Raw genomic sequence first — 14,656 nt, forward strand, 5'->3', positions numbered from 1 at the left:
AAGCTTTTATAAAATCTTAGGTGGCTCCCAAATAACTGCCCATTAAATATAGAACTACAACATGTATTACTAGTAACCTCTGGTAGTTGTAAACTTACTCAGGAGCATAATGAAAATATCTTTAAACATATATTTGAGTTCATTAGAGGGTCGAATAGATTTCTTATTCTTTAGATAGTAAAAAATGACCACACACACATCACCATCTTAGTTCAGTTGTTTTTTTTTTTGTTTTGTTTTGTTTTGTTTAGTGTTTTTTTTTTCCTTTGTTTTAAATTAATTATTTCCTTGTTGTTTTTCGTGTTCTATTTTGTTGTTGTTCTATTGTGCCACTTAAATTTTCTGTCCAATTCATAAAAATGAAGAAATAATATGTACTGTATGCATGCTCTTATATATTGTATTTAAGAAATAATTAATACAAGCTATACTTTATTGGAGTTTAAACATGGGTAGGCATTATATTCGTGATTATTTTTTGCCCGAGCGATAGTGAGGGCTAAAATAACACGAATATAATGCCTACCCATGTTAAAACTACAATAAAGTATAGCTTGCATCAATTATTTCGATTCTGATTAGGACAATGAAGGTGATTTCTATGTCCGATATGTATAAGTGTAGAGTGTTTGTATAGGCTCTTCCATGAAAATCTCCCTTTTTTTGTTTGTAAACAAGCAAACGACAGGCAATGTGATTTTTCAGAGGGGGAGTTTTGAACAGCCAACGGTTGTCGTATCTAGGTCAAATGTGTCAAATTTCTGATTGCAACACATTACAGTCACGATAAATGAATTAGTAACAACATGTGCATCATTTAAGACTTTGGAAGTGTTTTAAGTTAATGAAATATATTAAATGCATGCCAATTTGCTAAAATTCATTATCTGCAGTAGTCAATATAAGCATGTGCAAACGAATTTTATTGGATTTAGAGCATGGGTTTATTCACAAAGCGAAAGAAGCACGTCATATTAGAATGTGAAATAAGTTAAATGGAGAAGACTTCATAAGTCTGTTTGACTTGTGTCTCATCCAATTTGTGTTTATGCAAATAAAATATGTTTAAACTAAACTATTTTATAATTGCATCTGCTGTACACGACAGCAAAACCAATTGATTTGAATGGCAATCGGGAACATATGATATCCAGTTGTATCTGCTGTAGGGGAATCCGGTAAAATGATGCTAAAAGATACTAAATAGATGATTTTTCTCGTTTGTACTTGACATATCTATTTCGGATAAGTATGTCATAAATCAGCACATAAAATTCCAAAATTAAATCTTTCCAAGAAAATCACAAATCTCTGATTATAAAGAGTCTATAAACATTACATTAAAAGTCAGAATAGATCTCTTGGTAGTTACTAAACTTACTATCAAGGAAATCAACCATTATTAATTTTTCATACTAACAAAAACCATTAGACACCGAAAAACATTAATTTTTGTATGTCCAATGTGTAAATGTTTTAAATTACAAAAAAAACATGTGAAAATGAATACTATATCGCGACAAGACAAAAACAAGCAATAAAGGCTTTACTGTGCCTATGCTTATATGAAGTCTCTACCTGCTGATATTATTCTAAAACTATTTGATTCTATTATAGAACCAATACATCGCCAAGTTCTGAAGTCTTAGGGTAAAAACTTTTTGAAAAATGTTGAACAAATCCATTAAAAGTTCTGCAAAAGTGTTGTAAAAGAACGCATGATACCAGTGTCTGATATAACTTTTATCACTCGATACCAAAAGTTCGGCAAGCCAAAATATAAAACATTTGAGATCAAAAGTGCCTAAACAGATCAACACAAGAGTGCACACGCTGAAATGTCTCGCCTGCTTTACTGACCATTGATTTTATGTTGATAGTCCTAAATATAAAGCTTTACAAGTATCACATAAACTTAACATGATCCAAGAAAATGAGGCCATGGTCAGATAAACAAAACCAGAAATACATGTTCACTTTAAAATCATTCCATACACCAAATATAGTTGACCTATTGCTTATAGTTTCTTAGAAGCGAACTTAACCAGGAAAACTTGACATTGAACAATGAACCATGAAAATGAGGTCAATGTCAGATGACCCATGCCAGACAGACATGTACACCTTACAATCAATCTATGCATTAAAAATAGTTGACATATTGCTTGAAGTATCTAGAAGCTAATTTAACCACGAAAACTTAACATTGACCAATGAACCATGAAAAAATGAGGTAAAGGTCAGATGATACCTGCAGACAGACGTATACACCTTACAATAATTCCATACATTAAATATAGCTGACCTATTGCTTACAGTTTAAGAAAAACAGACCAAAACATAAAAACTAAACACTGAGCAGTGAACGGTGAAAATGAGGTCAAGGTCAAATAAAACCTACCAGACTGACATGTACATCGTAAAATATTTCCATACACCAAATATAGTTGACCTATTGCATAAAGTATTAGAAAAAAGACCAAAACACAAAAACTTAACTTTAACCACTGAAAAATTTAACTTTTTTTTCAAGTAGTCACTAAATCATGAAAATGAGGCCAAGGACGATGGACATATGACAGACGGAAACTTCATATCGCATCTATATACAAAGTATGAAGCATCAAGGTCTTCCACCTTCTAAAATATAAAGCTTATAAGTTGTTAGTTAACGCCGCCGGATCACTATCCCTTTGTCGAGCTTTCTGCGACAGAAGTCGCAGGCTCGACGAAAAACTGTCAAAGGTCAACTATGTCCTAGACTTACAAATTTAACCTTAGTTTTAGAAATTAACTTAATCTTTGGACTAGAAATTTACAGATAAAATGTATCATTTCAACCAATTATATGAAGTCCGATTCAGATCATCGGAGCACTTTTTTCCCGTTTGGAGAATGTGATATTTGTGGTGAATAAAATATGCTAGCAGATTGTACAAACACGGTATGGTGTCATAAATATATTATATATATATTTTTTTTATCCAAAAATTGATAAGAAACCTACTTAAAAAAGACAGGATGCGACAAATTTACATTTACCTTAAGCAACTGGTTGTTGATAAAATGCACTAACGGAGGAGAAGAAAATGCAAGATTGTATGGAATGGTATAGCCGGGGATTTCAATAATTTGTATATTTTGTAAAAATCCTTTAGAAATAAATACACATCCAGCTGTTTACGGAACATACCCGAACATTGTCAAATTTGAAGGTTAATTTGTCTTTTTGTAATAGTGAACAATAGTAATACACCCACTGTATACATTATTACAAAAAAATATAGTTGATCTTTGTATATTACATAACTCGTCTCACGTCATTTCATATTGTAAGGGGCTATTTAAATTGATTTAAATTGATTACGTCCTTGTCCTTTGGCCTTTGATGGATTATTGTCTCCATGCACATAACCTTATAAACAAATTCAGATTGAATATGTCTAATTTATTTTGATTGTCGTGTTATCTATATATAATATTATATATCTGACATCATCAGTAAAAGAATTGATGACATGAAATATCACCCTTCAAACTAAAACACTTCATTGTTTTGTACGTTCCTTGCAAGGACGTTATTACTGGTTAAAAGTAGGCAAGAAAAAGTTCGGGTAAATAGTAATAATGAAAATATAACAATATTATTTTCCTCTGAATACATGTATAACTAACGAAGAGAAAAGCAGGCTATATGAGTTTTATGTAAATTAGTTTAAAGTGTTTCTATAAAGAACAGAATCCAAACGGACAACCCTAATTTATTTTAGTTCTGGTTGTATGCTAGTATGTCAAAGAAACATGCGAATCCTCTCTGTGATATGTACGAGTTTACATGTTCAAGATAAAATACCAAAGAAACCGAACGATGTGCAGCATTAATTTATAATAAGTCAAATTCAAACGGATCTTATTCGAACATAAATGCAAAGAAATCGAAAAGACCGTATATAATAATCGAGACGACCTAATCTAAAAATTTGTAAAGGGCTCCGCGGAACCCCAAGTCTTGCCTGCGATTGCTGCTGTCGTTGCAAAATACTGAATTTTTCTTTAGATGCTATTTCTTGGTCTTAAAGATTAGCTTATGTCCAAGTTTCATAACAATCCATGAAGGTTTACAAATTTATCATGTAAAAACAATTTATGTAAATGTTAACTGTAAAACTAAGTCCATCTATGAGAAACATACTAAAAATGTAAAAAATATGTTTTCAAAGTTTGCTTCAGACATAATCACTAAATAATCAAAAAGCTTCTGCCAAAGTTTCATAAAATCCTATGGAGGTACTTTCGTGTTAATATGACCTGTTGATACAATTTGTAATGTGTTTTTGTTATTTAATGTTTACTTATTCAGTGTTATATCTAGTCTCACTATTTTTAATATATACCACCTTTGATAAATGTTTAGTATGACGATAAATTTTCACTTTTGTTCTCGTACTAGGAACAACAAAATTATTTATTTTGTAAAAATTATTTCCGTACTCCATGTATACCTTATGGAGCTACCATATGATTTTTATGGGGTGGGGGCTAGGATGAAATTTGAAAAAAGGCAGGACAGAAGTTTTGAGTAAAAAAAAAGTAGGATGAGCAACTTGGCAAAAAAAAAAAGGCAGGATGACAAATTATGTATAAAAAGTCAGGATAAACTAATAAAAAAAGGCAGGGCCGAATAAAGTGAAAAATAAAAAGGCAGGACCGAGATTACAACTAAAAGAAAATGCAGGACACAATTTTTCATCCTACCCCCCCATAAAAAACAAATGGTAGCTCCCTTACAACAAAATTATTTTTATTTACCTGTGTACGTTATTTTATTTGGCGGCATTTTGTCCAATGTTATGGTTGTCTTTCTGATATTGTTTTACATCTAACCCCCTTGTTTTATTAATTTTGTATTTACATTGTGTCATAGATCAAATTTATTCGTTCAGTGTATGTTCATTTGTTTTTGTTAATATGTCTTTTGATTGAGCTAAGCCATTTCAATTGATATTTTAAAGTGTCTTTCTATGTTGTGATGTTACACTATTGTTTCAGGTAGGATGATGGTTGGTGCCTTTTAAAACGTTTAAATCCGCTGCATTTGTTTGCACCTGTCCTAAGTCAGGAACCTGATGTTCAGTGGTTGTCGTTTGTTGATGTGGTTCATAAGTGTTTCTCGTTTCTCGTTTTTTATATAGATTAGACCGTTGGTTTCCCTTTTGACTGGTTTTACACTAGTCATTTTTGGGGCCCTTTATAGCTTGCTGTTCGGTGTGAGCCAAGGCTCCGTGTTGAAGGCCGTACTTTGACCTATAATGGTTTACTTTTACAAGTTGCGACTTGGATGGAGAGTTGTCTCATTGGCACTCATACCACATCTTCTTATATCTATTGATAAAGTAATTGATGTGTAACAAACTTAACTCCAGACTAAATTTGAATGTTAACGGTAAAAAACTAAGTCCATTTATCAGTTAAATACAGGAAAATGAAAATAAATATTTTCAAAATTTTGCTCTGTATTTTGGTCATAAACAACCTTCTGTCCAAATTTCATGAAATTCCATGAAGATTTGACCAAGTTGGATGTCGTGAACCTTGAAAGTCGTTAAATCTGAACAGATATATTGAAACTTTCCTTTGAAAGAACCATTGTGCTCGAAAACTTTGTTTAAAAAAATGGTAGATTTCTGGAAAATGTGTTTTTCTTAGGACTGTTAAGCACCTTTTGAAAATTTGACAAATGGAAAGATTGATTGATTGATTGATTGATTGATTGATTGGTCTTAAACGCAACTTTCAGCAATATTGTTCAATTTCATGGCGGTTAGTTTTTATTGGTAGAGTTGGCCGCAGTGCCCAGAAAGAACCACCGACCTTCGGTACGAAAATTGACAATCCTTGTCAATTAAGATTGAAATGGAAAGAACATTTCATTTTATATGTATATATCTTTTACAGAACTTTTGTTATTTAATATATAGAAAAGCATTTTTACTGACAATTCATAAATTAGGTTATTGTACTAGACCTGATAATGGAACTCCCTCGGGAAAAATTGACGATTTATGCTGTTCTCTTTAGTACCCTCTGGATTTTATTCGCTCAAACTATGTCAAACTTTTGGCTTTCTCAACTTTTTGTTTCGAGTCGCGGTACCCGATGGAATTTTTCTTACATACGTTATTTCTTACTTCAGTTTGCTTTTAATTTGTTCTTTCTTAATCTTTAAGGGTTTTTTTCTACCCATTTTTTTTTTATAGTTTTGTCCGTTTCTTGTAAAGGTTAATTCAGACAATTCAATTAAACTTTAAAAAAAGAAGTAAAATCACATATTGAATTAAGTTTGAATTATTCAACAAATGTATACACTAGACATAATTTTTAAATGAATTTTACTTAAAAAAATCAATAATTACAACAATCTATCCAATGACTGGTCCTTCTTTCCTGAAATACAGAATATATACGTTTTAATAACAAACAAAAAAACACCATAAGACATACGGTAAGACATATACTTTATTTATAGTCGGTATATAAAAGACAATTTGCAAACATAAGCTCTTGGGAGCTTTTAAAACCGACAAAACAAAAAGCACATCAAACAATACATAACAAAATATGCCTCACACAATTAAACACAGAAAGCGAAAGTTCACATTATGCTTACATAAAACACAAAAGTTTAATCAAGCAGTTTAAACACACATATTTATTAAAGCATGCACATACAAATACAAAAGCTATAGTAAACATAAAAAACACATAGATATTAGTTATATAACTAAAATAAGAAAAGAAAAAAATAGCAAAGGCAATATAAGTTTAAAACATAAAGTTTCTATGCTAAAAACAAAGCAAAAGACAAAGAACATGATGTTCAACCAGATTAACTGGTTTGCTGGCAAAACACTGGCATGAGCTGTCAGATCAAGAAATTATTATTTTTTTTTAAATTGATTTAAAATGATAAACATGCAACAAATAGAGAAAATCTCAATGTTTCAATTTCTTGATGTTTTTAATCTGTAGTTTTGTCACATACGATTCATTATAAGATAGCACATTTTATTTACAACAAGAGGCTTCCAAGAGTCCAAAAATCATCATTCAGGCAAAATAACTTCTATAAGGAATCAGTGGACAATTTTGGTCATGATGACTGATATGTAGATCTTATTGCGATGAATATTCACAATCTTTAATGGTTTCTGCAGATAATGAAAAAAAGTGGATAAAAACCATCTTTCACGGGCAATAACTCCATGTTGACTTATTTGTAGATCTTATTTCGCTGAACATTTTTGCTATATATTGTTGTTCTCTATCTATCATTGTTTCTACTGGCCATCCAGGGACAATAACTGAAAAAAGTAGTTAGTTGACAATTTAGGCCATGTTGACTTATTTGTAGATCTTATTGTGTTTAGCATTTTTGCTTGCTAGTTACAATTTCTTTCTATCTTTAATGGTTTCTGCAAAAAATGAAAAAAAAATGGATAAAACAATCTTTCAAGGGCAACAACTCGTATACGCAGGCAGTTTACAATTTCGGCCTAGTTGACTTATTTGTAGGCTTTATTTTGCCATATTGACTTATTTGTAGATCTTATTGTTCTGGTCATATTTACCTTTAGAATATCTCTCTATCGTTTTAGTTTTCAAGATAATGTCCCAAAACTCCAAAATGTGCAAAAAAAAATGACATTTCCAAAATGGGTTGCCCGATTTTTTTGATAGACATTGACCTCCTGGTCATTTTCTTCCTATGTCAGATTTGCTCTAACGTTTTTAGTTTTTGAGGTATAACTTAAGCCAAAAACTTTGAAATTTAATAAAGACTGACACTTCAGTGGCAATAACTCCAAAATTGGTTTTCCGTTTTTTTCTGAAATACCTTGACCTGCTGATAAGTTTTATTCATGTCAGATTTGCTCTAACGGCTTTAGTTTTTGAGTTGTTAGTCAAAAACTGCATTTTAACCCTATGTTCTATTTTAGCAACATCAAAAATTGGTGATGGTTCAAATCCCGGGATGCAATTTTAAAACTATACTAGGGAACATTCAGGTAACGTTTGGTAACATTTGGCTCAGTAGTGTCAGAGCTCGGAGAAGATATTTTTTAAAGTTTACGACGTCGGACGGACGGACAACGCCAACGGATGCCAATTAATGGCAAACGTTCACATGGCCTTTAAGGCTAGATTAGCTCAAAAGTGTTATTATTGTTTTGTACATATACCAATGAACCATTTATGGAACCGTTCTTGTTTACGATGCATTTAATCACGGTCTCTTTTTACCATAAATATCCGTTTATCTCGAATAATTCAGTGTCCTCTGACGGTCAGTATCCTAAAGTTAATGTAGGGATTGTAGTGAGCGGAATATAACGACTAGATTATTCGGGTTATGAGATATGTTGCGATTGAAATTGATCGTAAATTTCACTGAAATGTCCATGACTGGCGAGTATTTTTAGCTGTTTCTTATGGGTTCTTTCTTGAGTAAAGACATATAACCAGTATATTAACAATAGCTCTCATTAAGAACAAACATTCTAATTTGAATCGCTGATATATAACGTTATAAATATATCATGTGTGTAACCTACATTCTTTCGCAGATGAATTGTAAATTGGCAGAGCAAATTCCATCATTCCATTTACCATTGAGAACACTACTCGTCATCAAGCAGTCTTCTCCTCCATTAACATCATTTGGTTCTCCTGGTGCAAAGTTAGAATAATCAAAAACTTCGTCAGTTGATGTCCATTCCCATACTCCTTCTGTCACAGAATCATTTCCTCCAAGCCAATATCCACCTGGATTTGTGACAAATAAAGCATAGTTATTGGCAGTGTAAGGTAACTTGTGAATATCCCCAAAACTGCATTTTTATAAAAATAAATTTTATATACTAAGTATTTATACTTCATATCTTAGTAATACGAACGATAATGCAAAACAATTGTAATGTCCTGTATCAGATTTTTATACAAGAAAGACGAGTTACAGAATTTTACTACAATAAGAATAGTACACTAACCCCAATAATTCAGTCCCTCCCCTTGATCGACTCTCCCACTCGGGAGGTTAATGTAGCCATCTTACAGCTGCGAAATATAACGACTGAATCATTCTGGTAATCATTATACAATATTATCATATATTAATTAAAACTCAAAAGTATTTAGTTGCGGTAGCTACAATACTTTTCTTCGCTGTAAACAACAAAAAAACCTTCACAAATTGCACACGATGCAGTTTGTAATATGGTAGTATGAATTATATATCCTTATTGAAGCAGCTATAAACTATCAATTTATGCCTTTGATTTGATGATACACGACAAAGAAGTTTTGTTTTTGCTCTGCTGACCAGCTTTTCGTATCAATTATGGTTGGTAATGCCAATCTAATTCAAATACAGCTCCTGTGTTCAAGCTTTGCTTACAAGGATATGACATCTCTCCGTTTAACTTTCTGTTCTGGTAATTATTACATCAGCCAATTAAATTTCAGCCTTTAAATATTTGAAGGTGTGTATTAATCCGAAAAAACCAGAGGATACCGGAAAGTGTTTAAAACATAAAGTAGAACGCAGAGTTTTCAGATCATTGTAAGCAAAGATTGGATTGTATTTTAATCAGATTGACTTTGTGAAACTGCAATTTACTCATTTTTTTCTCTCTCGCTGAACCTCTTCACTAAGGAAGTTGCATATCTTGATACTAGTATAAAATTTCTTGTCTATATTAAGAAAAAGTGGAACAGTTCAAAACAAGTACAAATGAGTCAAACGCAAAAGGTTAATGTCTTATAACGCCAGACTCACTTAATTTCCCTTTCAATATATTCAAAACAACAACAAAAAAATACTTTTTTCAGAGCAGATTCATCCATAGCTTAAAAAGATCTCTTACTGAATTTGGTTTTTTTTTTTGTATAATAGTTTGAAAAATTTAAAAATCCGTCATTTAATGCTATTGGTATAGGAAAACTCTGTATTGTTCCAAATAATTGACACTCTATCAAGTCATGGGTATCATTATTACAAGAGTGAACTAAGTCACATGGTGAAAATACATATACAGAATGACCGTTTTCAAGTACATTTTGCAATTTTCTCACTAAAACAACAATGAAGCGAGGATAATAAAGTGTTCAATCAAATGAATATCGATGTTTTGTTTGTGAAAATATTTCAGTTTGCAATTCTTTCATGCAAACATTGCGAGAATGTAATATAGTGATCTTAGATCATTGCACATGCATCTTATTTGTATGCCCCACCTAGGGGTATTGTTCGGTCTGTGCGTCCGTTCGTCCGTCCGTTCGTTCGTCCGTCTGTCCCGCTTTAGGTTAAAGTTTTTGGTCACGGTAGTTTTTGATGAAGTTGAAGTCCAATCAACAAGAAACTTAGTACACATGTTCCCTATGATATGATCTTTCTAATTTTAATGCCAAATTAGTTTTTTGACCCCCAATTTCACGGTCCACTGAACATAGAAAATAATAGTGCGAGTGGGGCATCCGTGTACTATGGACACATTCTTGTTATATAGTGGTATAGTTCATCGTTATGGATTGTTTTGACTCGCTAAGATTTATAGCTAATCATACACTGTATACCTGTTCTGTTTTTCACTTCACTCTCTATGTATGCGTTCTCAGCTTGCGTTTCTATTGCAGAAAGTTCAGAATGATGAACCTGACAAAAAGCCTGAAAATAAAGTTCACACATTTATTTGAAATATCAACGGCACGATAGCGTATTCTTATTGAGAAGTTTCTATAATTTTCGAGTTGCATGGAAAATACCTTATGTTGTTATAATAATAGTTTTTGTTATATTTGTTGATTCTTTACGGTATCTGACCTTAACACTTAATTGTTATTTCTAATTAGTAGTGTTATTCTGGACTATTTAATATACCAAAAATATGGTTAATTGTATATATCAGTGAAATAGCAACACCTCGACACAAAAATAACAAAAGGCATTAATTAACAAATGAGTATATGATGTGTAAACATGAAAATAACACTGTATAAAATTAGTAAGTACAACGCGTTCTTTTGAATTTACCTTCACCCAGGAAAACTCAAACTCTCAAATTTGAAAGCATATATATATATATATATATGTATGCATCGTAATTGTACACGTCAGGAGCTATATGACTAAATGGGATATAAGGAGAATCACCAAACCCATATAAGGTCAGCTTTGCCTGAGAGAGTTGGAACCCTAATTTCCTAAAAATTTCTAAATTCATCACTCAGCAGAGAATTTCAGAAATGGAATGGTTGGCTATGAGAGGAATCTTACTGAATTTTTGTTAAATCTAATAAGTTCATCGCCTTGGAAATCTTTCGTATGTTTTAATAACGAATATGCCGTTTGCATTTTGAAACAAATCCGTAAGTGATTGGTTAACTTCAAACAAAGCTTTTCAACAATGGATATATTTCTAAACAACATACTCCCGCGTTTATCCAGTCTATCGTAATGTCGCTAAAATAGTAGCAAGACTTTTGAAAGTATGTCCATCCTTGATGACACGATTGTGAAGTAGCTCCACTTACATACCCTGGAAATAAATATACAGACAATCTGAATTCAGTGTTGAATTCTACAGCATGTCCAGTAAGATTAGAACGAACACGAGGTGAATGCAATATCTATAGTAAATTTTGAAAAAAAATATTTTATTTTTATGCTCCGCCTACGATAGTTAGCTATATATAGGGAGGACATAATTATGTTTTGTTTGTACTCCCACCTGTTCGTCCGTTCCTTGTCAGGTAAAAGATTTTGGTGAAGGTAGTTTACCACGAAGTTGAAGTCATATCAACTTGAAAATTCGTACATATTATTTAAATAAGAGATTGGTATGATTGATTAGACAACTCTCCACCAGAGAACAAATGACGTGGGTGAAAGCAACTATAGATCAACGTGCGGCCTTCAACAATAACCAAAACTCATACCGTACAGTACTCCCGAGAGTCAGAACTAACAGGTATGGTTTGAGATCGTTTCGCTATAATGCTGCACAAATCTGGAATGAGCTGCCTAACCATTGTCGAATGGAAACATCTTTTGACCAATTCAAAAAATTGGTACAAACATGGGATCCAAATAACAGCTCATGCCAATGCAGTGCATGCATATAGTGCTTTTATAATTTTTAATTTTGTTTGACTGTTTGATTTGTTTAGCTTTTTTAGTGGCTATAATCTGTTGTGCTTATCATTCTAACGTATGCTATTTTTTAAGATATTCTTTATTTAGCAGAATATGCTCATCTCTGGTATCCTACCATGTACTGTATGTTTAAATTGTGTTGATTTCATGACTTTTGTATTTGTGTGTATATATTTTGCTATTCAGTCGATTTGAAAAGCTCACCAGCTTGTGTTTATTGAATATCGACTTTAAATCAAACTTTGAATTGAATTGAATACAGTAACTCATAAACTGAGACAAAAAGTAAATCAATTCAAACGAGAAAACCAAATATTTTGGCTTTCCATTTTTTTTTCTGTCCACGGTACCTGATGATGGTTATTCCGAAACAATTCGCTCAGTAACCAACTGTTCCGTAGCGTCGTGATTTGAATGATTCATCTTAATCTTGTTTGTATATTTCCAGTTCATATAATAATGTAAGGTTGAGACGCCCTCAGTCAAAGTGAACTTTATACTATTTGATTTGTTCTTTTTAAACCATTTTGTTTTCTGCTGTCAAACTTTTAATATTTTGTCTTTCTAAACTGTTTGCTCTGAGCGTACATAGTTCTTTAAGAAGCATATGCACTGAAACCAGAATAATAGGTGTTTTTTTTTCAATTATAGAAAACTCAAATCTCCTAAAACTGAACACCATGAAAATGAGGTCAAGGTTAGCGGTTAATTGTTAGACGAGTATGTAAACCGTACAACCTAACATAGTTGACCTATTATTTGTATGGTAAATGCAAATCTACCAAAAGAAATATGGGATTCATTCAGCAGAAAAAGAGATAAAAAATGTAAAAACCTGATATATACCCTATGCCTAAAATCCTTCCTACCATGATTCTTCTATGAACTAGAACACGGATTTCTACTTCTTTTCTTTGATCTTCTCAAATATGTTTTGCACAAGAAGCAGCATACCAAAACCTACATCGCTTTCAGGGAAAGTCGTCGCCGTCGAGACAACTCATTATTAATTTTAATCTAGAAAATAAAGTACTTACCCACAATTATGAACAGGACTAAAGAATACATTTCAAACGTATACACGCAGTACTAGTAATCTAAATCATTCTGCACACTGATAAGACCGTGGCCATATGACATCACTACTCCATATCTGTATCTCAAGAACATTTACTACTTTGGTCACATGCCTTTGAATCAGTTTAAAAAAATATTTTTTATGTTTGTTTAATTATAATTCCAATTCGTCCAAAGTATTTTGACCTATTTATCTAATTGTCCGTAAATTGTTGCTATGTCATTTTGTGCCAGGTATTACATTTCCTGGACATGTCATAATGTGAAATGACGTTTCCTTGACATGTAATACTGTAATATTACATTCCTTGACATGTCATACTGTAATATTACATTTCCTTGACATGTCATACTGTAATATAACATTTCCTTGACATGTCGAAATGTGAAATCACATTTACTTGGTAGATTTATAATACTTTTTTGATTTTCAAATTAAAATAAAGTGGCCCAATCAGACCTTCTCCTTTGCAAAAACATGAAAATTATATGCAAATAAATTGATTCTTGATAATTTAACTGATGCTGAATTATAAAACTGTATGGGTGATCTGGGTTTGGGTGGCTAGGCAGGTTGGTTGGAAACCCAAACCCTGCTGAATAAATTAATTGTCATTTTCAGTCTATTTTTCGATTTTAATACGACCTTTAGAGGTGAGCTAGGACAAAAGTGTTTCTTTGTCATTCAATTGTTACCTTAAAGTAACAGCATCCCATCCATGTTCACTGGAAGTAAATGCGACTTGTCTTGCTGAGTTAACATTATGGCAATCCAGGTCTGACAAAATGTCTGTATTTACATAATTCTGACAAAACAGTATACTGTTTTTACAGACCTGAATTGTTCTGGACATATAATACCTCCCTGTGTTTCTGAACTATATATTGATGCATTTAGGATACAATTAAATACCTACGGCCTATACATTAATGAAGTGGCCACCAAATGACTCTCTATCCAACCTGATTTTGGCTACTTTTGACATTTTCCCCATTTTTATATCGCAAGAAGGGCATTAGGGTTGTCATATTTTCATAACAACACATCTGGAAAGAATTTATGGACTATGCATTGCAAGATTGTAGTTCCTGCTGCCAACACAGTTCAGCTGGGAGTTTTCAAAAAAAGTAAGGAGGGTCATATGGGATATAAAGGAATAGCTGTAACATGATTGTGGGGGGGGGGGGGGGGGTGAATGGGTTTAGCAAAATAGCTGTTGCTCGTGTCTTGATTTTAAAGTGATGTCACCAGAATATTTTGATAGTTTTCCTAGACTATGCTAAGTCTGATGGCTAAGTGAAGAAATATTTATCTTTGTTGATTAGTGTCTTGTGAAGGTTGTTTATTAATAGATTTTTAACTAAGGT

This window comes from Mytilus californianus, unplaced genomic scaffold (assembly GCF_021869535.1).
Source record: "Mytilus californianus isolate M0D057914Y unplaced genomic scaffold, xbMytCali1.0.p SCAF_5, whole genome shotgun sequence".
Taxonomy (NCBI): domain Eukaryota; kingdom Metazoa; phylum Mollusca; class Bivalvia; order Mytilida; family Mytilidae; genus Mytilus; species Mytilus californianus.